General features: G+C 48.3%; 1 long non-coding RNA gene across 1 annotated transcript in view; it reads right to left on the minus strand.

The window, feature by feature from the left end:
- The window catches only part of LOC310671028, a 49,805-nt gene that overhangs the window by 23,600 nt on the left and 701 nt on the right, over positions 1–25,504 (minus strand). Inside the window, exon 2 of the long non-coding RNA XR_014507685.1 lies at positions 24,081–24,427. This is a non-coding gene — a long non-coding RNA (uncharacterized lncRNA). The remainder of the gene's footprint in view (positions 1–24,080; positions 24,428–25,504) is intronic.

The following is a 25,504-nucleotide window of genomic DNA, read 5'->3' on the forward strand; positions in this document are numbered from 1 at the left end:
GATCCGTGATTTTTATGTTGCATGCTGTGCCCATGGCCATGATGTTTGATCTGATGGTGACTTTGGGCTGATCTAGTGCAGAAATCATGAGGATCCATGAGGATCCGTGTTTTTTAACCATGTTTTTGCACCCCTGCGGCTCCCCAAAAACAGTGGATGAATGATTTTTTTTGATGCTGCCTACAGAGTAAGACATGCCTACAGTATCATGGTGGTTTTATTTAATTTGAATGAAAAAATCATATGAATTCACGAGGATCAGTCCAGATCCGCCTTTTACCTTTTTCCCAAGTGGATAAATAGGTACTGCTACATACATTAAGCAAAATAGAACACCGCCCCCGACACCCCCCCATCTCTCCCCCACACACACACACACTCCACCCCCTTTCTTCCTAATGTCTCAACAAATGAAACTGCTTCAGGATGAGAACAGAAATCGCACAGCAGCGGCATGGCAGCAGCGGTAGGCCCCATTAGCTAAAGTGGTGCTTCAGGTTAAGAACAGACCTCGAGAACGAATTAAATTCTTAACCCAAGGTACCACTATACTGTCTTCTTCCTCTATTCTCCCAGCCGAGTAAGACTGTATTAAAGGTAAAGGGACCCCTGACCATTAGGTCCAGTTGTGGCCGACTCTGTGGCTGCGGTGCTCATCTGGCTTTACTGGCCGAGGGAGCCGGCGTACAGCTTCTGGGTCATGTGGCCAGCATGACTAAGCCACTTCTGGCGAACCAGAGCAGCGCACGGAAACGCCGTTTACCTTCCCGCCTCAGCGGTACCTATTTATATTTTGATATTTATTTATTTTTATTAAACATTTTCTTGATTTACAGAAGTCCCGTATTTTTCGCACCATAGGACGCACTTTTCCCGTCTTAAAAACTAAGGGGAAAAGTCTGTGCGTCCTATGGAGCGAATGCAGGGGGGAGGCAGGCAGGAAAAGCCCCCAAGAGCCCCACACAAGCTTCGCGCGGCTCTTGCGGGCTTTTCCCCAAGAGGGAGAAGGGACTGACACCGCCAGTGAGTCCCTTCTCCCTCCTCTAGAAAAGCCTTGCACAACCTCTCCAGCCGCGGGAGGCTTCGCAAGTCTAAAGAGGAAGCCAGGGCAGGCGATCCATCCCGTTCGCTGCCCTGGCTCCCTCTTTAGACTTGCGCGCCTCTCCAGCGGGGGGGGGGGTGGGGGGGGAGGTGGGGGAGGCTTCGCAAGGCTAAAGAGGAAGCCAGGGCAGGGAGCGAGATCCATCCCGTTCACGTTCACTGCCCTGGCTCCCTCTTTAGACTTGCGCGCCTCTCCAGCGGGGGTGGGGTGGGGGTGGGGGAGGCTTCTCAAGTCTAAAGAGGAAGCCAGGGCAGGGAGCGCGATCCATCCCGTTCACGTTCACTGCCCTGGCTCCCTCTTTAGACTTGCGCGCCTCTCCAGCGGGGGTGGGGTGGGGGGTGGGGGAGGCTTCTCAAGTCTAAAGAGGAAGCCAGGGCAGGGAGCGAGATCCATCCCGTTCACGTTCACTGCCCTGGCTCCCTCTTTAGACTTGCGCGCCTCTCCAGCGGGGGTGGGGTGGGGGAGGCTTCGCAAGGCTAAAGAGGAAGCCAGGGCAGGGAGCGAGATCCATCCCGTTCACGTTCACTGCCCTGGCTCCCTCTTTAGACTTGCGCGCCTCTCCAGCGGGGGTGGGGTGGGGGTGGGGGAGGCTTCTCAAGTCTAAAGAGGAAGCCAGGGCAGGGAGCGCGATCCATCCCGTTCACGTTCACTGCCCTGGCTCCCTCTTTAGACTTGCGCGCCTCTCCAGCGGGGGTGGGGTGGGGGAGGCTTCGCAAGGCTAAAGAGGAAGCCAGGGCAGGGAGCGCGATCCATCCCGTTCACGTTCACTGCCCTGGCTCCCTCTTTAGACTTGCGCGCCTCTCCAGCGGGGGTGGGGTGGGGGTGGGGGAGGCTTCGCAAGGCTAAAGAGGAAGCCAGGGCAGGGAGCGAGATCCATCCCGTTCACGTTCACTGCCCTGGCTCCCTCTTTAGACTTGCGCGCCTCTCCAGCGGGGGTGGGGTGGGGGGTGGGGGAGGCTTCTCAAGTCTAAAGAGGAAGCCAGGGCAGGGAGCGAGATCCATCCCGTTCACGTTCACTGCCCTGGCTCCCTCTTTAGACTTGCGCGCCTCTCCAGCGGGGGTGGGGTGGGGGAGGCTTCGCAAGGCTAAAGAGGAAGCCAGGGCAGGGAGCGAGATCCATCCCGTTCACGTTCACTGCCCTGGCTCCCTCTTTAGACTTGCGCGCCTCTCCAGCGGGGGTGGGGTGGGGGGTGGGGGAGGCTTCTCAAGTCTAAAGAGGAAGCCAGGGCAGGGAGCGAGATCCATCCCGTTCACGTTCACTGCCCTGGCTCCCTCTTTAGACTTGCGCGCCTCTCCAGCGGGGGTGGGGTGGGGGAGGCTTCGCAAGGCTAAAGAGGAAGCCAGGGCAGGGAGCGAGATCCATCCCGTTCACGTTCACTGCCCTGGCTCCCTCTTTAGACTTGCGCGCCTCTCCAGCGGGGGTGGGGTGGGGGGTGGGGGAGGCTTCTCAAGTCTAAAGAGGAAGCCAGGGCAGGGAGCGAGATCCATCCCGTTCACGTTCACTGCCCTGGCTCCCTCTTTAGACTTGCGCGCCTCTCCAGCGGGGGTGGGGTGGGGGGTGGGGGAGGCTTCTCAAGGCTAAAGAGGAAGCCAGGGCAGGGAGCGCGATCCATCCCGTTCACTGCCCTGGCTCCCTCTTTAGACTTGCGCGCCTCTCCAGCGGGGGTGGGGTGGGGGGTGGGGGAGGCTTCTCAAGGCTAAAGAGGAAGCCAGGGCAGGGAGCGCGATCCATCCCGTTCACTGCCCTGGCTCCCTCTTTAGACTTGCGCGCCTCTCCAGCGGGGGTGGGGTGGGGGGGTGGGGGAGGCTTCTCAAGGCTAAAGAGGAAGCCAGGGCAGGGAGCGCGATCCATCCCGTTCACTGCCCTGGCTCCCTCTTTAGACTTGCGCGCCTCTCCAGCGGGGGTGGGGTGGGGGGTGGGGGAGGCTTCTCAAGGCTAAAGAGGAAGCCAGGGCAGGGAGCGCGATCCATCCCGTTCACTGCCCTGGCTCCCTCTTTAGACTTGCGCGCCTCTCCAGCGGGGGTGGGGTGGGGGGGTGGGGGAGGCTTCTCAAGGCTAAAGAGGAAGCCAGGGCAGGGAGCGCGATCCATCCCGTTCACTGCCCTGGCTCCCTCTTTAGACTTGCGCGCCTCTCCAGCGGGGGTGGGGTGGGGGGGTGGGAAAGGCTTCTCAAGTCTAAAGAGGAAGCCAGGGCAGGGAGCGAGATCCATCCCGTTCACGTTCACTGCCCTGGCTCCCTCTTTAGACTTGCATGCCTCTCCAGCCGCAAGAGATCTACCAGAGGTAGATCTTAACCCTTGCCTCACCTGGGAGCTTCTCTGGGCAGGAATTCCCTCAGCTTAAGTGGGGTGGGGGAAGTGTGGCAGGTAGGGGGGTACCTACCTAGACACTGAATACATCTCTCAGATGAAAATTGGGAGTGGGCATTGTGTGAAGTGGCTGTGGTTCTCCTGCTGCAGAACTGTAGTATAGAGTTGGGAGGGCCACCCGAGGGTCATGTAAGCCCAGCCCCCTCACAATGTAGGAATCACAACTAAAGAATGCCAGGCAGATGGTCCCCCAACCGCTGCTTAAATGCCTCCAGTGGTGGAGACCCCAAACACCTTCCGAGGTCATAGAATTGCAGGGTTGGAAGGGAACCCTAGGAGTCATCTAGTCCAGCCCCGGTGGACAGCGGGCGCAATCCATCCTGTTGCGCAAGACTAAAGATGCTGCACAAGGCTAAAGAGGAAGCCAGGGCAGCGAGTGGGATGGATCGCACTCACTGCCTTGTCTTCTTCTTTAGCCACGCTGGAGAGGTTTAGCTCCTGGCTGGAGAGGTTGCGTAGCTATGGATCCCGCGCGCTGTCTTGGCTTCTTTGCTCTTTGGGGCTGGTGGGGGAACCTGGGCTTCCCCCGCAGCCCTGAGAAGCTCTGGGAGAAGCAGACAGGCTGCGCACAGCCTGTCCGTTGCTCTTTGGGGCTGGGGGGGGGGATAATATTTTTTTCCTTGATTTCCCCCTCTAAAAACTAGGTGCGTCCTGTGGTCCGGTGCGTCCAATAGAGCGAAAAATACGGTATGTGTAATGTCTCGTATTTTTCCCATGTCACATTTTTACAAATCAGTTTCATTTGTTGACCCGAGGTACTATTTCTGGGTTAGCGGAGTCTGTAACCTGAAGCGTCTGTAACCCGAAGTACCACTGTACAGTACATGCTGGTCCGACACTTTTCTTTCTAAGACGAGAGGAAAATTGGGCTTTCTGCCAGCCCTAGCCCTCGTGAACCAAGCAAGCAAGCAAACAAACAAACAAACTTCTTCCTGTTCGTTTTTAAAGGCACTTTTCCCCCTTTCTGAAACCAACCCCCAACAAAACCATTCATTTATGTGTTTTGCTCACAAACTAGAGGAAAGAAAACTTGCTCGCCACTGCATCTTCTTAAATGCACCCAATTCCACGTAAATGAATGCAGCTCCCTGTACCAAATAGAGCTTTGCCAGTAACTCCCCCCCCCCCCCCATTTGAGAATTGTGTGTCTTCTCCTGTCGGTGCACAGAGTTCATTATGCAGCGAGATCTTTAAACATTTTCAAGGGTTAATCAGAGGACTCACGAAGGAGGGGGAAGGGGTAGAATTAGAGACCGGATTCCACGAAGAGCAGAACCCCGTTCAGCCAATTTTGAAACCTTATTTTCAGCGCTTCAAACGCAGGTGTGACAATGCCGGTTGCTTTCCAGACCTGATTTAAGGTGCTTGAATCAGTGTTTAAAGCTCCGAATGATGCAGACCCCAGATATCTGAAAGCTCCTCCTTCCCTAAAGCCCTTCTTATGATCTTACTGTCATTCCACGGGGAATTCTGACTTGACAGCCATACCTATGGGCAACCATCGTTTCTCCTTTCTTGCTGTTGGATGGCTACAGCATGAAGGCTTTTTTTAAAAAAAGTAATAAAAGCAGAGGGGCTTGGGCTGTCCCATTTGACATATGGCTATCATATGTGAAAGGTCATAAATACCCCCCTTTTGTAAGGCGAATGGCCTGCAAAAAGGTGTGAGGCAGATATCAGACACATACCGGTATTTAGCATCTGTCATCCAATCTTCTTCCTCAGAGTGACCTCACAGGCTATTATTTCTCAGATGGGCCTTGACCAGGCTTGGGGAATGTGGGAACCCAGAACATAGCTGTCAAGTGTCCCTTATTTGGCGGGACAGTCCCTTATCCCAGCGCCATGTCCCGCTGCTGTCCCTTATTGATGATGTCCCTTAAATAAGCTACTGAAGGTAATGGGGCCCTTTCTATGTCCAGCTGTCCTTTGTCAACAACAAATTGTTGCTGTTTTTGTGTGCTGAATATATGCTATATGGTAATTTATGGACCTAATAGGTATCTAAAGCCATTTGCACGCAACAAAATAGATATTTTATAAAAGTAATTGTTGATCCCTTATTTTGGCTGCTGATCCCTTATTTTCGAGGCTGCTGGTCCCTTATTTTCAAATCTGTAAGTTGACAGCTATGACCCAGAAGCAGACTCCAGCTGAGCCAAAACTACACAGGCCCCTTCTAGTCCAGCCCCCTTCCTCTTTCTCGATCCTCCTGTTCCTTAAAGTCTGGAAGTGGTCCAAGCTGCAGATGTAAGAAGGGTGCTTTATTCTGCTGCTAACAATGACAGGGCAGGTCAGATTAGGCTGCTGTCAGAGACACTTCTTATCTTGTCCTGTTAGGAAATGTTAGGAAGTCTCTTGGCTGTCGCAGCTCCCTCAGCAGTTTGCATAGCAGCAGGCCAGGTGAAGCCATTCCCTTTGACAGTCCCTAAGCTGGGGAATAGGGACACGGGTGGCGCTGTGGGTAAAAGCCTCAGCGCCTAGGGCTTGCTGATCGAAAGGTCGGCGGTTCGAATCCCCGCGGCGGGGTGCGCTCCCGTTGCTCGGTCCCAGCGCCTGCCAACCTAGCAGTTTGAAAGCACTCCCAGGTGCAAGTAGATAAATAGGGACCGCTTACTAGCGGGAAGGTAAACGGCGTTTCCGTGTGCGGCTCTGGCTCGCCAGAGCAGCAATGTCACGCTGGCCACGTGACCCGGAAGTGTCTGTGGACAGCGCTGGCCCCCGGCCTCTTGAGTGAGATGGGCGCACAACCCTAGAGTCTGTCAAGACTGGCCCGTACGGGCAGGGGTACCTTTACCGTTACTTTAAGCTGGGGAATTCCCTCCCCATGGAGGTGATTCTGGCTGCTGGCATCTTCATTATGCCCCGTTCGGAAAATGCTGAGATGCACCTCTCAACCCTGGCCTTGACACCCGACTATGTGTTTTCAGAGCCCACCCTGCTTTAATCGTTTTCCATTTTTAATTCTTGAAAGCTGCCCTGGAACCTGCTGGTGAAGGGCAGACAACAAAAATAATAATTTTAATAATCCTATGCACTCTTACCTGGGAGGAGATGACATAGAAATCAGCAGGACTTGTTTCTCAGTAGCTAGGATGACCAAAATTGGACCAATTTGTTTAAGTAGTTTTAATTTACTTTTTAAAATTTTAACTTTTTAAAAAGGCTCCAAGAATCAACCCTGTCTGGAAGCGATACCTTCTCTAGCCGTATTAGAGAGGGCAATGCTTTCCAAAGATTTCCAGAGGCACTCTTCCCCTCCTTTATTTAAAAAAAAATATCTCTCCCATGAATAGATTTGAGGTCTATACTCTGCTGCCTCTTGCAGCCCCTGAGTGATGCTCCTTACAACCACAGAAGTTAAGGCTGCCCTTGTCTCTGCACTGCTGCTGTCCCTTCCCAGTTCTACCAGTCAGGGCTGACAATTGGAACTGTTGTAAACAAAATCTGCCCTTTCCCCCTTATGGGGTATCCAAGAGCCCATATAGAGTCCTTACGTGGGTTCCCTATTGGTAGGAGAAAATAACAGAGGCCAACCAGAGAATATTGAGAAGCAAAGCAGCTAGTAAGCCTGATCTTTATTAAAGCTGTTGCAACAGTGTGCTCCCCCACATGCAGAAGGGAAGAGGAGACCCAGAACACAGTTGTGCCTATCCTTATATAGACATTTTAAATTCCCTGCCCTGGAGCCCAAGACCACCCCTCCATACATCATACATACATCACAGAAGGGGTGTAACCCAACACACACACACACACACCCCCCCCGCAAATATCATACCTATATCACAGAAAAGGCGGTCTACAACAGAAATTTGAATGTTGTTGTTTTTCCTGTCTGCCAGGTTATCTGATTGCCTTTCCTGGTAGTCTGGCCATTCCTTTGAGATGGTGATTACCCAATTCCTGAGACAGTGGGAAAGTTCCCTCACCCCCTCCCTCCTTGCAGAGAAAACATTTGGTCAGTTTGGGAGTCAAAATGGTTTCGGGGCGGTCTTCCTGTGCTGCTCCAGACATGTTGTTTATATATTTAAGTACTTGTTTGCTTGGTACATTTATGAACATTTATTACATATCCAAGACCTTAAAATTCTTATAACAGAACCTACCCTTAGGGCGGACTGCATGCCCAAGAGTCCATACTTTCCAAATAGTGCCGGAGTCCAATAGTACCAGAATTTATATTTCCCAAAACTGAGCATTTGCCCTTTCCCTGCTTTTATCTCTGCTGCCCTAGGAGCATTTTCAAAACTTCCTGGCACCCAAGGGCATACAGTGAATTCCTATACATATCTACTTGGAATTAACTCCCAGACCCAGCTAAATGGGTAAGGCATGAGAAGAGCCTGGTGGATCAGACCAAATCCCTATTTAGTCCAGCCAGGGGTGTACCTGGGGCTTGCTTATTTATGTCTTTGAGACATTGTAGACTACTTACAACTGCCATTATCCTTGACTATTGGCCCTACTGGCCCAGGATTATGGGAGCTGCAGTCCAAAGGGGAGAGAGTTGAAGAATGACAATGGGCAAGCATGGTGGTAGGTCACTGTCAGGTTTTGATACTGGATACTTGACATGCCTAATATAGCTGACTCCTTGAAAAGCCATGCCGCTAGTAGACAAGGGGAGGTGGTGGAGCACAGTTTCCCTTTCCTTCCCTCCTGGCCGGTGAACAAAGATTTCGCCTCCAGCCGCTGCTGCCTTTGGGAGAGACGTTATGCCAAATGGCTGGAGGCAGAATCTTTGTTCACCGGCCAGGAGGGAAGGAAAGGGAGCAGTATCTTTCCAGGTTTGATGAAGCTGCCTTATACCAAGACATATTCTGTTCTGAAGGGTGGAGGGTCAGGAGTGCCTGGGAGTGGGCCCCAGCCAACAGAATGGCTGGGGCAGGTAGGGGGGGGGAGAGAGGTGCACTCAGAGGCGTATGGGGGGGCGAGGGGGGCTGCCCCGGGTGCCATCATGGGGGGTGGGGAGAGGTGAGCAGGAGCCTGAACCTGCAGGACACTCCACCTCCTCCTATTCCCAGGGAGGCCACGTGACAGCCCAGCTGCGCACTGGGCACACCTGGTTTGGGTAGGAGCTGGAGCAGTGGGAGCGTGCTATTCTAGCTCCCTGGACAGATCATGAGTCATGAGACTTCCTTTGCCTCTCTGAACAGAGACGCTTGCTTAGAAGAGGAGGTGGGAATTTCCATGCCCTCAAAGCCCCGTTTGCTCCGTTCTCTGTGAGCCTCCTGGAAGGCAGAAAGCAGCATGCTGCCTTCCCTTTCTCCCTTCTCTCTGTGTTGGCAATCTCTACCCCCCCCTCTCCTTTGAACTCTTCCCAATTCTCCCCTCTCCCCTTTGCTTTTCCACACATCTGTTTCCCCACCCCTAAACATCACTATTTGCTGCTGCTGCTTCATTTTCTTCCCTCCACCCACCCCCACTGGCAGAAAACAAAGGGGGAGGGGTGAAATGGCTTCCCTCTTCCCTCCATATTAAAAATGGGGGGGGGGGTTAAAGGAGGCTAGCTATTTGCTTGCTTGCCCCCTTCCCTTCGATAAAAAGGGAGAGATTGGTGAGAAGGGAGCTTTCAAGGGGATTTCAATAGGGGTTAATGGAGGGGGAGATTTAAGTGGCTGCCTTAACTTGAGGCTGCCTGAGTTGAGGTACCTCCATTGAGGGGTTGGACTAGATGACCCATCATTTTGGTCTCTTCCAAATCTGTGATTCTGTGATCATCTCACAGCAGTACAGTGGAACCTCGGGTTAAGTACTTAATTCGTTCCGGAGGTCTGTTCTTAAGCTGAAACTGTTCTTAACCTCAAGCACCACTTTAGCTAATGGGGCCTCCTGCTGCCGCTGTGCCGCCAGAGCACAATTACTGTTCTTAACCTGTTCTTAACCTGAAGCGCTATTTCTGAGTTAGTGGAGTCTGTAACCTGAAGCGTCTGTAAGCTGGAGTACCACTGTATTCTCGAACTCCGCTTCCAACTCTGCCCTCAGCTCTCTCTCTATCTCCTCTTCTAGACTTCTCAAGACAGCAAAACAGCTTTTGGGCGGGTGGCGCTGTGGGTTAAACCACAGCCTAGGACTTGCCAATCAGAAGGTCGGCGGTTCGAATCCCCGCGACGGGGTGAGCTCCCGTTGCTCGGTCCCTGCTCCTGCCAACCTAGCAGTTCGAAAGCAGGTCAAGTGCAAGTAGATAAATAGGTACCGCTCTAGTGGGAAGATAAACAGCATTTCCGTGCGCTGCTCTGGTTCACCAGAAGCGGCTTAGTCATGCTGGCCACATGACCCGGAAGCTGTACGCCGGCTCCCTCGGCCAGTAAAGCGAGATGAGTGCCGCAACCCCAGAGTTGGTCACGACTGGACCTAATGGTCAGGGGTTCCTTTACCTTTAGGATGCTTCCCATTTCCCTCACTTCCCCTTTAAAGAAGCTCCTTGGGCAAAAAAATTACACACTTTCAAAAGTTAGGATTGCCTCAGAAATGAGAAAGAGCTCTGTCAAGGCTTGAGGAAAAACACAGGTTGGGATAGATGGGATAGGATGGGAAGGGATGGAGGGGGAGCTTCTGACAGGACACTGCAATCTTCACCAAATCTCTTCAGAAGTGAATCCCATTCACCTCAGTGGGACTCACTGCCAGGTAGGTGGAGTCAATCTAGGATTGTCGGCTTTGAGGAGAAGATAGGAAGTGGGGAAAGCAAACCAGGGAGACAGTGAAGAAAGAAAACAGGGGGAGACACTAAGACTAAAGCAGCCCTTGTGTGTGTGTTGCTGTTGTGGATTCACGACAAGCGAAACTGCCATCTTGAGTGAAGGTGGAAGAAGCAGGGGACCAGACAGCTAGTGAAGGGCGAGAACTAGGCATTTGAAGTCATAGTGCAAGCGCCAAGGCAAAACCCCACTTATATCTCAAATCAATGAAGTTGTGGGCATTTCTAACCCAGATCGTTGTCTGCTTTTATTAATCACGTCTTATATTTAGCCACTGCCCGGGGTGTGGGTTTGTGCCACTATGACTGGGCCCACAACCAATCAATCAATCAATCATCTATCATCTCATGGTGAGTTTCCCCACCTGTTTTTCCAGAAAGAAAGCACTGCTCGGAACTCGCCTTGAAGCCTCCCTTGGTCTCTTATAATGGCAATGGCACCCACCTGAGAGGGGCTGGAACTGAGTTCTGGTGAGTTCCAGCTGAAAAAAAGCACTGCCCATATCTCCAGCAACCATTTTTTGGTATTGCTAGGCTTAGCAAGAATATCCATCTCTCTCTCTCTCTCTCTCTCTCTCTCTCTCTCTCTCTCTCTCTATCTGTCAGCCTGCCTTTCTTTAAAAACATATAAAATATCAATCCAATTCAAAATATAAAATACAAAATATACTTAAAAGCTCTTATGTAAATCATTTCTGATGACAAATTAGGGTCCATTCCATCATTTCTGAGGTGAGAGAGTCAACGTGACTTTGATGATAAATGTTGGTTAAGTTTCTTTTGAGAATATTGGTCTTGAGATAATTTTAAGATGCTAGATCTTAGAGCAGATCCAGCCCAGTCTCTGATCAGTGGCTTGGCCTAGCAGCACTGAAAGATGTTCCACATTGCAGTGGTGTAGGGCGGGAGGGTGCGAGCCACTCCAGGTGTCATTACTGAGGAGGGTGACAAAATGGCAGCTCCTAGGCTGCTTCCTGGCTGGGGGGCGGAGAGCTACGCTGCTTTGCCAGCGGCCTCCCCTTTCCCCTGAAGGCTCCAGGAAGGCTTGGGAGTCACGGGCAGACTGTGTGCTGTTGCCCCACACTCCTGGGCTGCTCTCTGGGGATGGGGGTTGTGCAGCTTTGCAGGCAGCCTTCCCCCTCGGGGGAGGCTTGGGAGGCTCCCCCACCCAGGAAGCAGCCCAGGACCATGGGGCAATGGCGGCGCACCACCCGCCTGCAACACCCAATCCTCCCCCATGCTGTCAAAACATCAGGAAGTGGAAAGAACTCTCTTGAGAGGAGGTGGCCTCTCCTTCCTTGCAGGTCTTAAACAAAGGGACACGGTAGGGGGATGGTATCCGCAATATACAAAATACTAGTACAAAATCCCATGAATTCCCTAGACGCAATCAAAAAACAATGGGAGGATGACATAAGCTGAGATTAACCCCACTCAATTGACCAGGATGTGGTCTAAACCCCCCTTTAAATCCATATCAACGAAAAGAAAAGAACTCACTCTGAAACTCACCTACAGGTGGTACCTAACTCCAAGAAAACTAGTGCTAATACGCCCAGGAACCTCACCAAAATGCTGGAGAGGGTGCACCTCCACAGGCACATACCTCCACATGTGGTGGGAGTGCCCCAAAATCCAACTATTCTGGACCACAACCATACAAGAAATAAGTAAAATAACCAAGCAAGTACAGTGGTACCTCGGGTTAAGTACTTAATTCGTTCCGGAGGTCCGTTCTTAACATGAAACTGTTCTTAACCTGAAGCACCACTTTAGCTAATGGGGCCTCCTGCTGCCGCACCGTCAGAGCACGATTTCTATTCTCATCCTGAAGCAAAGTTCTTAACCCGAGGTAATATTTCTGGGTTAGCGGAGTCTGTAACCTGAAGTGTATGTAACCCGAGGCACCACTGTATTAGAAATCACCCCAGAACTGGCCTTACTAAACATCTTCCAAAACAATAATGCCCACTTACACCACAAAGAACTCATAACCCACCTACTTTTAGCAGCCAGTAGCATCATAGCCAGACACTGGAGAGACCTGTCAGGAGTAAGCATAGACCAATGGTACCAAATAATATGGGAAACAGCCCTACTAGAAAAATTAACCAATAAACTGAAACTGACACGGGGACAAATAGAAGACACCTTCACCCCGGTATGCCTCCCCTTTATCACATACACAGTCCAACAAGCCAATGACAATAATCCACCAACAGCCTACAAATCAATATGGCTAACCTGATCCAAAACACCCACCCCACTCACACATGAAAACAAAGACCACCACAGCCAACCACAAATGAATAACCACGACCTGGGCCAACCCCAACCTCTCTCACCACCAAAGGAACACAGGTGAGGAGCAAGGACCCTGCAGAAGCAACGCTGACACCAAATTCTACATATGGTAAGTAAAATAGAAACATGGCCACCCAATTCCACCCCCACCCATCTTCCCCACCCCTCCACCTCTTTCCCCCTTTTCTTCCAAAAGTCTCAACAAATGAAACTGATTTGTAAAAATGTTACATGGAGAAAAAAATATGAGAGAGACATTGCACACACTTTCGTAAACCAAGAAAATGTTTAATAATAATAATAAAGAGTCCATACTTTCCAAATAGTGCCGGAGTCCAATAGTACCAGAATTTATATTTCCAAAAACTGAGCATTTGCCCTTTCCATGCTTTTATCTCTGCTGCCCTCGGAGCATTTTGAAACCTCCCTGGCACCCATGGGCATACAGTGAAATCCGATACATACCGTATTTTTTCGCTCCATAGGACACATTTTTTCCCTCCTAAAAAGTAAGGGGAAATGTCTGTGCGTCTTATGGAGCGAATGCCTATGGATGGCAGGGGGATCTGCTGCAGTCACGAGCAGAGGATCCATGGTTCCCCTTCCTTCCCTCCTCCGTCGCTCGCTTTGAAGCAGCCGAGTGGGAGAGGAGCCGCTTACACGAGTTGGCTGCTTTAAAGCGAGCGTGCTCTCTTTCCCTCCTTCGCTCCCCGCTCAGCTGGCTGAATAGCAGCAAAGCTTTTCAGCTCGCTGAGCCAGGGAGGAGGGAGATAAGGAGAGCCCACATCTGGAAGGCTACACTTATCCAGAGCTATGATAAAGCATGTCATTTAAACACAAATCTACTTGTAGGGTTGTGCAGGTCTCTACAAGCATGTTTTAAAGTTATTTGAGCACTTTAGGTCAGGGGTCGACAGACTTTAGGCTTGAGGGGTCTGGACGTGAGAGGGGTATTCATCAACCTCTATCTTTTAATACTGCACACGACTCCAGTATCTAACTTTTTGATAATAATAATAATAATAATAATAATAATAATAATAATAAATTTTATTTATATCCCGCCCTCCCCAGCCGAAGCTGGGCTCAGGGCGGCTAACAACAATAAAATAGTACAACATTCTAAAATCATTCATTATAAAATTAATTCAAATCAAATTGATAGCAACCATTGGGCTAGAGATTCTGTGAAGATTGCCAAAGGAGGGAGTCAGGCTGTGCCCTGACCAAAGGCCTGGTGGAACATCTCTGTCTTGCAGGCCCTGCAGAAAGATGTCAAGTCCTGCAGGGCCCTAGTCTCTTGTGACAGAGCATTCCACCAGATCGGAGCCACAGCCGAAAAAGCCCTGGCTCTAGTTGAGGCCAGCCTAACCTCTCTGTGGCCTGGGACCTTCAAGATGTTTTTATTTGAAGACCGTAAGTACCTCTGTGGGACATACCATGAGAGGTGGTCCCGTAGGTACGAGGGTCCTAGGCCGTTTTTAAAAAAGAATTGGCTTCAAGGCTCTTTTACATGCGCGTTCGCCAAGCAACATCTTTTTATGCAGACTGGCTTGCAGGGCTTTTTGCATGCCCCTTCCAGTGTGTCCTTTCTCATGTCACCACTGTAGCCTAGCAGGAACTGCAGGCATCCACGTGGCCAGGTCTTGTCTGTGTGTTTAGGAGCTGGAAGGACATTGGGTGGGGGCAGGGAATGGAGGCGGCCAGAGGACATAGAATCATAGAAATGTACAATGGAAGCGACCCTGTAGATCTTCTAGTCCACGCCCTTGTCCCATACAGGGATCAAACCTGCAACCTTGCTGTTAACAGCGTCATGCGCTAACCAACTGAGTTATCTAGGGTCGGAAGCCGAGAGAGGGTTTTGTCCTGTGTGCATCATTGTCATTGTTGTAAACAAAAATTGCCCTTTCCCCTTATGGGGTATCCAAGAGCCCATATAGAGTCCTTACGTTAGGTTCCCTATTGGTAGGAGAAAATAACAGAGGCCAACCAGAGAATACTGAGAAGCAAAGCAGCTAGTAAGCTTGATCTTTATTGATCTGTTGCAACAGGGTGCTCCCCTCACAAGCAGGAAAGGAGGAGGAACCCAGAAAAATGGCGCGCAAGGCCTTATAAAGACTTTTGAAATTGCCACCCTGTAGATCAAGACCACCCCCAGAAACATCATACATACATCACAGGAGGGGTGTGACCTAAGACCACCCTCCTACATCACAGAAAAGGTGGTCTAAAACAGAAATTTGAATGTTGTTTTTCTCCTGTCATTTATCTCCTGTCTGGCAGGTTACTTGATAATGATAAATACTTGGTTCCTGGGCCATGTCACAGGCTCACACCTATTCCAACACAGACATACCCCTAAGACAGGATTTGTGAAGGAAAAGACAAAGGGGAGGCTTTTCCATTTTCCTTTGACCTTGCAGAGAAAACATTTGGGCAGTTTGGGAACCAAAAATGGTTCTGGGTCTGGCTTCCTATCACATCATCATCATTAATTTGTAGCCAAGTAACTTTTACTCAAAGTAAGTCCATTGAAATGAACAGAGCTAAGCTATTCATGCTGCTTAGTGGGTCTAATCTGAGTAAGATTAACGGATTTGATCTACAAATAATAACAACTTCTTCTTTTTCTTCTTTCTGTGCTCCAAGAGTATTGAAGGAACATGCCGACGCGGGACGACAACATTACACTCCCTCCTCTCCCCAGGGAGGCCACGTGACAGCACTGGGAACGCCTGGTCGACGGCAGTACTAGTAGTAATGGAATGAGCCGCGGAAGCGTGCCAGCCTTCTACTTCTCCCTCCCCCCCCCCCCCGCCCGCCTTCTCCTTTTCCTCTGCTTTCTAGAGAGGAAAAAAGAGCAAACAACAACAAAACCCTTTCCCTTATTCTGAGGGTTCGTGAGCTCCCTGGACTGATGATGCCTTGATACTTCCCTTTCCTCTCCGGACAGAGACGCTTGCTTAGAGGTTAAGAGGGGTGGGAATTTCCATGCCTTCAAAGCCCCGTTTGCTCCGTTCTCTGTGAGCCTCCTGGAAGGCAGAAAGCAGCATGCTGCCTGCCCTTCCTCCCTTCTCTCTGTGTTGGCAATCTCTACCCTCCCCCCTCCTCTCCTTTGAACTCTTCCCAATTCTCCCCTCTCCCCTTTGCTTTTCCACACATCTGTTTCCCCACCCCAAATCACCATTATTTGCTGCTGCTTCATTTTCTTCCCTCCACCCACCCCCACTGGCAAAAAAACAAAGGGGGAGGGGTGAAATAGCTTCCCTCTTCCCTACATATTAAAAATGGGGGGGGGGGCGGACAATTAAAGGAGGCTAGCTCTTTGCTTGCTTGCCCCCTTCCCTTCGATAAAAAGGGAGAGACTGGTGAGAAGGGAGCTTTCAAGGGGCTTTCAATAGGGGTTAATGGAGGGGGAGATTTAAGTGGCTGCCTTAACTTGAGGCTGCTTGAGTTGAGGTACCTCCATTGAGTGGTTGAACTAGATGACCCATCATTTTGGTCTCTTCCAAATCTGTGATTCTGTGATCATCTCACAGCAGTACAGTGGTACCTCGGGTTAAGTACTTAATTCATTCCGGAGTTCTGTTCTTAAGCTGAAACTGTTCTTAACCTGAAGCACCACTTTAGTTAATGGGGCCTACTGCTGCCGCCGTGCCGCCGGAGCACAATTACTGTTCTAATCCTGAAGCAAAGTTCTTAACCTGAAGCACTATTTCTGGGTTAGCAGAGTTTGTAACCTGAAGCGTCTGTAACCCGAGATACCACTGTATTCTCAAACTCCGCTTCCAACTCTGCCCTCAGCGCTCTCTCTATCTCCTTTTCTAGACTTCTCAAGACAGCAAAACAGCTTTTGGGTGGGTGGCGCTGTGGGTTAAACCACAGCCTAGGACTTGCCGATCAGAAGGTCGGCAGTTCGAATCCCTGCCGCGGGGTGAGCTCCCGTTGCTCGGTCCCTGCTCCTGCCAAGCTAGCAGTTCGAAAGCACGTCAAATGCAAGTAGATAAATAGGTACCGCTCCAGCGGGAAGATAAACGGCATTTCCGTGCGCTGCTCTGGTTCGCCAGAAGCGGCTTAGTCATGCTGGCCACATGACCTGGAAGCTGTACGCCGGCTCCCTTGGTCAATAAAGCGAGATGACCGCTGCAACACCAGAGTCGTCCGCGACTGGACCTAATGGTCAGGGGTCCCTTTACCTTTAGGATGCTTCCCATTTCCCTCACTTCCCCTTTAAAGCAGCTCCTTGGGCAAAAAAACTGCACACTTTCAAAAGTTAGCATTGTCTCAGAAATGAGAAAGAGCTCTGTCAAGGCTTGAGGAAAAACACAGGTTGGGATAGGATGGGAAGGGATGGAGGGGGAGCTTCTGACAGGACACTGCAACCTTCACCAAATCTCTTCAGAAGTGAATCCCATTCACCTCAGTGGGACTCACTGCCAGGTAGGTGGAGTCAATCTAGGATTGTCGGCTTTGAGGAGAAGATAGGAAGTGGGGAAAGCAAACCAGGGAGACAGTGAAGAAAGAAAACAGGGGGAGACACTAAGACTAAAGCAGCCCTTGTGTGTGTGTTGCTCTTGTGGATTCACGACAAGCGAAACTGCCATCTTGAGTGAAGGTGGAAGAAGCAGGGGACCAGACAGCTAGTGAAGGGCGAGAACTAGGCATTTGAAGTCACAGTGCGAGCGCCAAGGCAAAAACCCACCTATATCTCGAACCAATGAAGTTGTGGGCATTTCTAACCCACATCATTGTCTGCTTTTGTTTATTAATCATGTCTTATATTTAAGTGTGGGTTTGTGCCACTGTGACTGGGCCCACAACCAATCAATCAATCTATCATCTATCTATCTATATCTATCTATCTATCTATCTATCTATCTATCTATCTATCTATCTATCATCTATCTATCATCTTGTGGTGAGTTTCCCCACCTATTTTTCCAGAAAGAAAGCACTACTCGGAACTTGCCTTGAAACCTCCCTTGGTCTCTTATAATGGCAATGGCACCCACCTGAGAGGGGCTGGAACTGAGTTCTGGTGAGTTCCAGCTGAAAAAAAGCACTGCCCATATCTCCAGCAACCATTTTTTGGTATTGCTAGGCTTAGCAAGAATATCCATCTCTCTCTCTCTCTCTCTGTGTGTGTGTCTATCTGTCAGCCTGCCTTTCTTTAAAATCATATAAAATATCAATCCAATTCAAAACATAAAATACAAAATATACTTAAAAGCTGTTATGTAAGTCATTGCTGATGACAACTCAGGGTCCATTCCATCATTTTTGAGGTGAGAGACTCAACGTGACTTTGGTGATAAATGTTGGTTAAGTTTCTTTTGAGAATATTGGTCTTGAGATAATTTTAAGATGCTAGATCTTAGAGCAGACCCAGCCCAGTCTCTGATCAGTGGCTTGGCCTAGCAGCACTGAAAGATGTTCCACATTGCAGTGGTGTAGGGCAGGGGGTGCGAGCCACTCCAGGTGACATTACTGAGGAGGGTGACAAAATGGCAGCTCCTAGGCTGCTTCCTGGCTGGGGGGCGGGGGGCGGAGAGCCACACTGCTTTGCCAGCGGCCTCCCCTTTCCCCTGAAGGCTCCAGGAAGGCTAGGGAGTCACGGGCAGACTGTGTGCTGTTGCTCCGCACTCCCGGGCTGCTCTCTGGGGATGGGGGTTGTGCTGCTTTGCAGGCAGCCTTCCCCCTTGGGGGAGGCTTGGGAGCCCCCCCCCCCGCCCCAGGAAGCAGCCCAGGAGCGTGGGGCAATGGCGGCACACCACCTGCCCGCAACTCCCAAGCCTCCCCCATACTGTCAAAACATCAGGAAGTGGAAAGAACTCTCTTGAGAGGAGGTGGCCTCTCCTTCCTTCTAGTTCTTAAACAGAGGCTGGATGACCATTGGTCAGGGATGGTCTAGTTGAGATTCCTGCATTGCACCTGGGGTTGGTTAGATGACCCTCAGGGGTCCCTTCCAACTCTACAATTCTCTGGTGCAGGTTTTTAGGTACAAGTTGGATGCAAGGGGTGCATAGGATTGCAGCCTGTCTTTCTTATGCACCGTTGGCTCGGGAATAAGTGCCACTGATCATGACGAGACTCGCAGGCGAGTGGATTGCTGCTGTGCAGTCCTGCTTTTTAAACAACTGTTTTCCTCTTCAGATAATACAGAGCTTGGTGAAATCACAATAAATAAAACCTCCCCTTAAGTAGTTTCAAGCACTACTACAGGTTCCACATAATATCTGTACTGCATTGTATAGTGTGGCAGCACCTGCAGTTTGGAACTCCCCGCCTATTGCAACAAAGCACGTGCCTTTGCTATACGCTTTTCAGGCACCTGCTAAAAGCATTCTTAGATGCTTAGGAAGTTGAAGTAATTTTAATCTGTTTTAATATTTTAGCTTTTGTATGTTTTAAAGTAGGGTTGTTAATTTTTATTGATTTTACTGATGTGGTTTGTAATTGTTGTTACTCCTGAAACCCCCCGCACTCCCAAATATTCATCATTTTAGGAATATAATTGTGTTTGAGGAAGTCTTTTTGTCATTGCCATTGCCACTGCTAAACAATTAGGAGTCAGAAATCTTTGCCAATGATGAACTTCAAAGCACATCTTAATCTACCTTCTGCTCCCCATGCTCTAAAGTACTATCTAAAACAGGCAAAGGCAAACTCCAGCCCTTCAGATGTTTGGAGCCCATGAAAGACTTTGATGCTTCTGTTGAACTGAGGGCTGGGAAGAACCTTGTCCTGGATGGGGAGGGCGGAAATTTAGCGCCTGATACTGTAACTCCCAAAACTACTGGGACTGTTGAGACTGCAGCACCTGAGAAATTGGTCGGGAGGAGGGTTGGCTTGATACGCTCTGCCACTCCTTGTGTTAATTGGCCCTGCTCAGCGTCTGACGTAATCCCCAGAGTTCATCGAATTGTTGTGCCTTCCTTTCGAAGTATGGACTCTGTTACTGTGGCTCTACCAAAAGATTTAGTTTTGTCCCAATGGAACCAGCCCGACTTCCAGAAGAGTGATCCTGGTGGTGGAAAGTTAATTCCACAACCTGCAACTGTTGATCTGTTTACATCCAAGAATTCTATGGGGGATCCTTTGTGTCCAGTTCTTGAACCCCGAGTTTGTGCAGACTTTATTTTGGGGGGGAAATGTTTTGAAATCTGCAGTTCCATTCTAGCAGCTTGCAGCAAACCCCCTAGTAGTACAGACTGTGAACTGTGCAAGCGTTCCCTGTCAGCTAAAAGCTGAGAGTCAAGCAGAAGGAGGGGGGTCAGCCCAGCCTATCAAGCCGCTGGAAGTTTTGAGTTTTCTCTCCTAGGTTGCCGAGAAGCTGTGGAAACTCCCTCTTGTGAGCCTGAGTTTATCTCTGTTGTGGCTGACAAAGAATTTCTTTGGCCGCAGCTCAAGGACTTTAAAGACCCTGAATATGTGTTTATTGTTTTTCAAAAGATGTTTTATAATGCAAATGGTTGTGTCAAGAAGAAATTGAATTTGGTGGGTCTTTTACAGAATTTCAGTCCTAGGAAACAGTATGGTGATGTTATGAGCAAAAATGTTTTCAGGTTTGCTTGGAATTCCATCTTGCCCAATCCCTGTGTTCAAAATCTGTTGGGAGTTTTGGTTGAAATCTACTTAAGGAATTCAGAGTTTGTGCCGGGTTTTGTCAAACCCCTAGAAGATTCTTTGTTTATGCTCAGAGGGAAATGGGAGGGATTGGAAGAAGTTGAGTTGATTTTTTCTTATTTGTGGCCAAAACACCTTAAGCATGTGCAGAGTGCCCTGGCCTGATTGCAAGATGCAAACCTGATGGGTAAGATATATAAATGTCAGTTTGCTCAAGGAAAAGTGATTCCATTGGAATTCAGAGTGGGGTCGGGAAACATCAAATCTTTGGAGGCCAAGGTACAATGCATTCAAGATTGGCCCCGCCCCGTGGTGAAAAAAGATGTGCAGTCTTTTATAGGGCTGGTAAATTACTATCGGAGGTTTGTCAATCATTTTGCCACATTGGCTACTCCTCTTACCAACCTCTGTAAGAAATCATTGCCAGTCAAAGTAGAGTGGACTGAGGAATGTCAGAGGGCTTTCGATCTGTTAACACATGCTCTTGTGAGTTCTCAAGTTATGTTAGCCCCAGATCAGAGACGTCCGCTTGTGGTGCAAACTGATGCCAGTCAGACCGGGTTGGGAGCAGTGTTGCTCCAAGAAGATGAAGAGGGAAATTGGCGTCCCGTGGTCTATCTCAGTAAGAAATTGATAACCCGGGAACAAAATTATTCAACCATCGAGAAAGAGTGTTTTGCTTTGGCCTGGGCTCTGACCAAATTGCGTCCTTATCTGTGGGGTAACACCTTTGACGTTCAAACAGATCACTCCCCACTTTGTTGGCTGGAGAGAGTAAAGAAATCCAACCAGAAATTGCTCAGGTGGAGTCTAGCCCTACAGGATTTTCAGTTTAAAGTCACACATATTGCTGGGAAGGACAATGTGGTTGCTGATACCTTGTCTAGAATGTACCAATCGGTTAAATGAAGTGTCTATATGTGTATTGTCTGAATTCTCAGCTGGACAAACTATTGATGATTATTGTCCTACCACTGTGTAAATATCAGACTGGGGAATGCTGCTAATGATTTTGGAGCTGCTGCCTTCCCAGACTGAACCAACTACCTCAATGTATATATTGGAGGGATGGAAATTACGGGACTTAACCCTGTAATTTCATTTTAGGGGGGAGGGTGTAGTAAAGTTAGTGTTTGCTTAGTAGCTATTCCTTGGTCAAGTAACAGAGTGAAGCCTTGTGGGTAACCAACAAGCCACAAGAACCATGGGAAATAAGTTCTGTCCCTTTAACCCCAGGCTAACAGGCGTCCAGGGTGAGAAAAGTTTATTATGGGAAAGGAAACCCTTGATTTAATGGAAGGTTTGACACCTGGGTCTGAAGTTATGTGCATTCTCCTAGTGATGCTATCTGCCTTCATTGCCTGGGAATGTGCATCTGCATAAACTCCAGGAAGGGAGGAAACCCCTTTGGTTTTTGGGCTCTGGGTTCTTAACTGGCCCAGCTGCCAGGAGTTAGATTGATTAGTCCGCAAGCCGGCCATTGGAGAATTTGAAAATAATCCAAAGTTATGATTGGTTTCGGGGGTTCCGATGCCACGTGTGGATTGGGGATAAAAGATCTGGGAAATGGCTGAGAAAGCGCATTCTGCAATCCGCAACTCGCCCGGCTATGATCGTTCCATCTGAATAGCCGTCATTCGTCCTTTGTGATGGAGAAATGCTGAACCTTTGTCTGCGGACCCTTAGAAGGACTCTAACTCTCCTAACTTTTAAGTAGTTGTGAGTATGTCAGTTAGTTAGACTATGCAATGTTCTTATTTTTCTTACCTGTAAACCTTAAGCGATGTGCCTGCTAATTTAGCATGTTTTTCTTATATTCTTTTTAAAATAAATTTTTAAAGAAAGAAACTGTTTTAGTTTGTGTGCCTTTCTGGGGGAATAGCTAATCCTAGTCTTACACTTGGTTGCGCTCTACCATATAATTTCTGCCTGCAAGTTTGTGGATACAACTTGTGGGGAGGGGATAACCAGTTATAATTGGGGCACAACCTTCTCCCTGGGTTGTGGCTTGGAGTTCCCCGGGACATAGGGAGTGGTGGCAGCCTTACCGGTGTTATTTTGTCCTGTTTCTGTAAAACGTAATCTTGCCTGCCAGCCCTGCTCAAGAAACCTGATCTGGCCGGAGAGCAAAGACAGGTGAGGGTGGAGCGAGCGGCTGGGGGCGAGATTACCACATGCTCCTTTATGATTTATCAACTATAATGAACCCAAAAAATGAAAAATCATTTGATGATTATGAGATCAAATTTAGCTCTTCCCAGAGTTTTCTGGAATGGACCTGCTAAATCTCTATGCAGAAGCTCCAGAAGTCACTTAGAATTTCTTTCACATTTTGTGTAAATGGGAGCTGTATAAGCAAAATATTTCAAATACATACATACATACATACATACATACATACATATTTCAGGTAAGCACACATATATAAAAAAGAACAAAAGAGAAGAAAAGAAAAAAGAAGAAAAGTTGGAAGAATTTCTTCCAAATTTATTCTACAAATATCTCAATATATTAATTAATTAATTAATAAAATTTCATTGATTGACTTCCATCGCTTACACTGCACTCCCTATATACATTTTAAGTTTTCTTTGATTTCTTTCCATTTTTTGATGTAGTTGTCTTTAAATAAGTTCGTATTTTTATTTGTTACCCAAAGACCTAAACATTTCACTTGCCCTTCTATTTTTAGCCCTGTTGTTTTCTCTAACTATTCTCTGTCTTTCTCTCCCATATTCTTTGCCAATAGTTTCGACTTTTCTTTATTCAGCTTAAAACCCAAAACCTTGCCGAATTCCTTCATTTTTTTCTAGAGTTCTTTGAATACTTTTTAATGGTGCTTCCGTCGTTATAATCACATCATCTGCAAATCCTTTAACTTTATAGCACTGGTTTCCTACATTTATCCCTCTAATTTCCTTGTCTTTTCTTAATGCTCCTAGAAGGGTTTCCAGTGCCGTAATGAATAACAGTGGCGACAGGGGGCATCCCTGTCTAACCCCTCTCTCAATATCAAATTCCTCTGTAATTTCATTATTTATCCTTAGCTTCACTTTTTGTTTTTTGTAGATAGCTTTAATTCCATTCATTATTCTATTTCCTATTCTCAAACTTTCAATTGTCTCCATCAGGAAACTCCATGAGATACAATCGAACGCCTTTTCAGCGTCTATTAATAACATTACTATTTTTTTACTCAGGTTAATTTCGGCATATTCCAGTAAGTCAATAATTATCCTAGTGTTATCTTTTATTTGTCTTTCCGGTAGGAAACCGGCCTGGTCTTTCCTTATAATTCTTTTTAAAATGATTTTCATCCTATTTCCTAAGACCCCAGTAAAAATTTTATAGTCTATATTCCACAGAGAAATCGGTCTATAATTTTTAATCAACTTCGGGTCTGCCCCTTGTTTTGGAAGGAGAGTTATCAAAGCATCTTGCCAGGATTCTGGAATTTCTCCTTTGTCTAATATTTCATCCATAATCATTTTAAGTTTGGGGGCCACTATATCAGAGCTGTTGTTGATTTACACTCCCTGCAAGTATTACACTCCATAAAGGATTTACATGGCTTTAACTTCATATCTGAGCACAATCCGGGCCTTTTACTTAATGTCTGAAAATTGGCAGGTCCTAAACACCTATGGAACAAATGTGTGCATTCATCATGTGGAGGCTTTTTCCCCATTTTACATTGTCATCTCTACTTTTAAATTTTCTTTGTTGTAAGATTCCAAACAATTTCCCCTTATAAGATACAATGAATTTTCTAGCTTTCCTGTTATGCAAACCTTTCCATTTCACATTTCTCTTCAACAAATCTAACTTCAAAATTCAAAGAAGTTTTGGAATGGACATTAAATTATGTTCAAGTTGAGGAATAAACAGAACATTAGTTACAATTGTTCCTATACACTTTACACACATGTCTAAAAAGGCAAACAGTGAAAACAAAGCAACTTGTATATTCACCTGCATAGGCCAAGGTGGTCAAAGGCAACAGCCCAAGCAAAAAGGCGTTACTTCTGCAGAGATGCCATTCAGCAGACCCATCAGCAAAGATAATTCCATAAATTCATGGAGCCAATAGGAAAAGATACTTTCCGCCAGATACTTCATGCCAAGTGAGGCTGAGCCTTTTACTCTAGACACATCTGCCAAGGTTCAGGTGTGAACAGCATATGAAAATTCCAGTCTTCAGTGTCTCAGGTGGGCAACTGGAGAAACTTCTTCCAACCTATTCTGTATAAGGTTATGTGGGATGACGACAGATCCAGTAAAATAAAGGTTCTCTCAGGGGTCCCATGGTGTTTATTAACCTGGAAAGAAGAGATAATAAGGTATGGTGAGATAACAATGGCTCTCAGGCTGGACTGACATGAAATTGGGCTCATTTAGACTGCCCTTGCATCGAACAAGTGAGAAGCCTGGTTTGTATGACACAGTAAGCCACATTATGGATTACTGGAACCATGCCAGTGTGTAGGCTCCCCTGGAGGAACCTGCAGCCACTTTGCCCCTCCCTGGTCCTTTTTTGGGTGGTGCTGTGTTCTAAACCTCTTGGGCTTGCCAATCAGAAGGTTGGCGGTTCGAATCCCCGCGACAGGGTGAGCTCCCGTTGCTCGGTCTCTGCTCCTGCCAACCTAGCAGTTCAAAAGCATGCCAGTGCAAGTAGATAAATAGGTACCGCTGTGGCGGAAAGGTAAACAGCATTTCCATGCGCTCTGGCACTTGTCACGGTGTCCCGTTGTGCCAGAAGCAGTTTAGCCATGCTGGCTACATGTTTGTCTATGGACAAACACTGGCTCCTTCGGCCTGAAAGCGAGATGAACCCCATAGTTGCCTTTGACTGGACTTAACCGTCCAGGGGTCTTTTACCTTTACCCTTTACTTGCCTTGCTGTGCTGAGTTGCCTGAACCAGGACTCAAGGTTAACCTCTCTTTTCACTAACCATGTAGCCTAGGGTCACATTTGGTCAAGGCACCGGAAGGGCAAACAATTTCCAGAGGAAGTAATTCATTCTTTATTGCCAAAGGTCACACACAAGTTAGGGAAATCGCACCCTTTCATCATATTCACCTGATGACTCAGTTGCTGCAGCAGAAAGGCCACACCCCGACTTCAGCTTATGTATCTGTGCAAGCAGACACATTCTGCCTGCATGTAACCTGCAGGAGGTGTGGACGTCTGTGACTCTCTACCAGCCTTCCCTGTCTCGCCCTCCCCCTGCACTTATTCTCCACTCTGCCATCCTACAGCCTCTGCTGCATCTGACTCATCTCCCAGCTGCAACAGGTTCCCTCAGAAGACTGACCCCTTCCTTCTTCCAAGTCCATTTCCAACCCTGCTTTTCCTGGTGCCCATTCATCAGTATCCAGCCAGTCCCAGACACATA

The sequence above is a fragment of the Podarcis tiliguerta genome (genome assembly GCF_965153285.1).
Source record: "Podarcis tiliguerta genome assembly, chromosome: 2".
Lineage (NCBI taxonomy): Eukaryota > Metazoa > Chordata > Lepidosauria > Squamata > Lacertidae > Podarcis > Podarcis tiliguerta.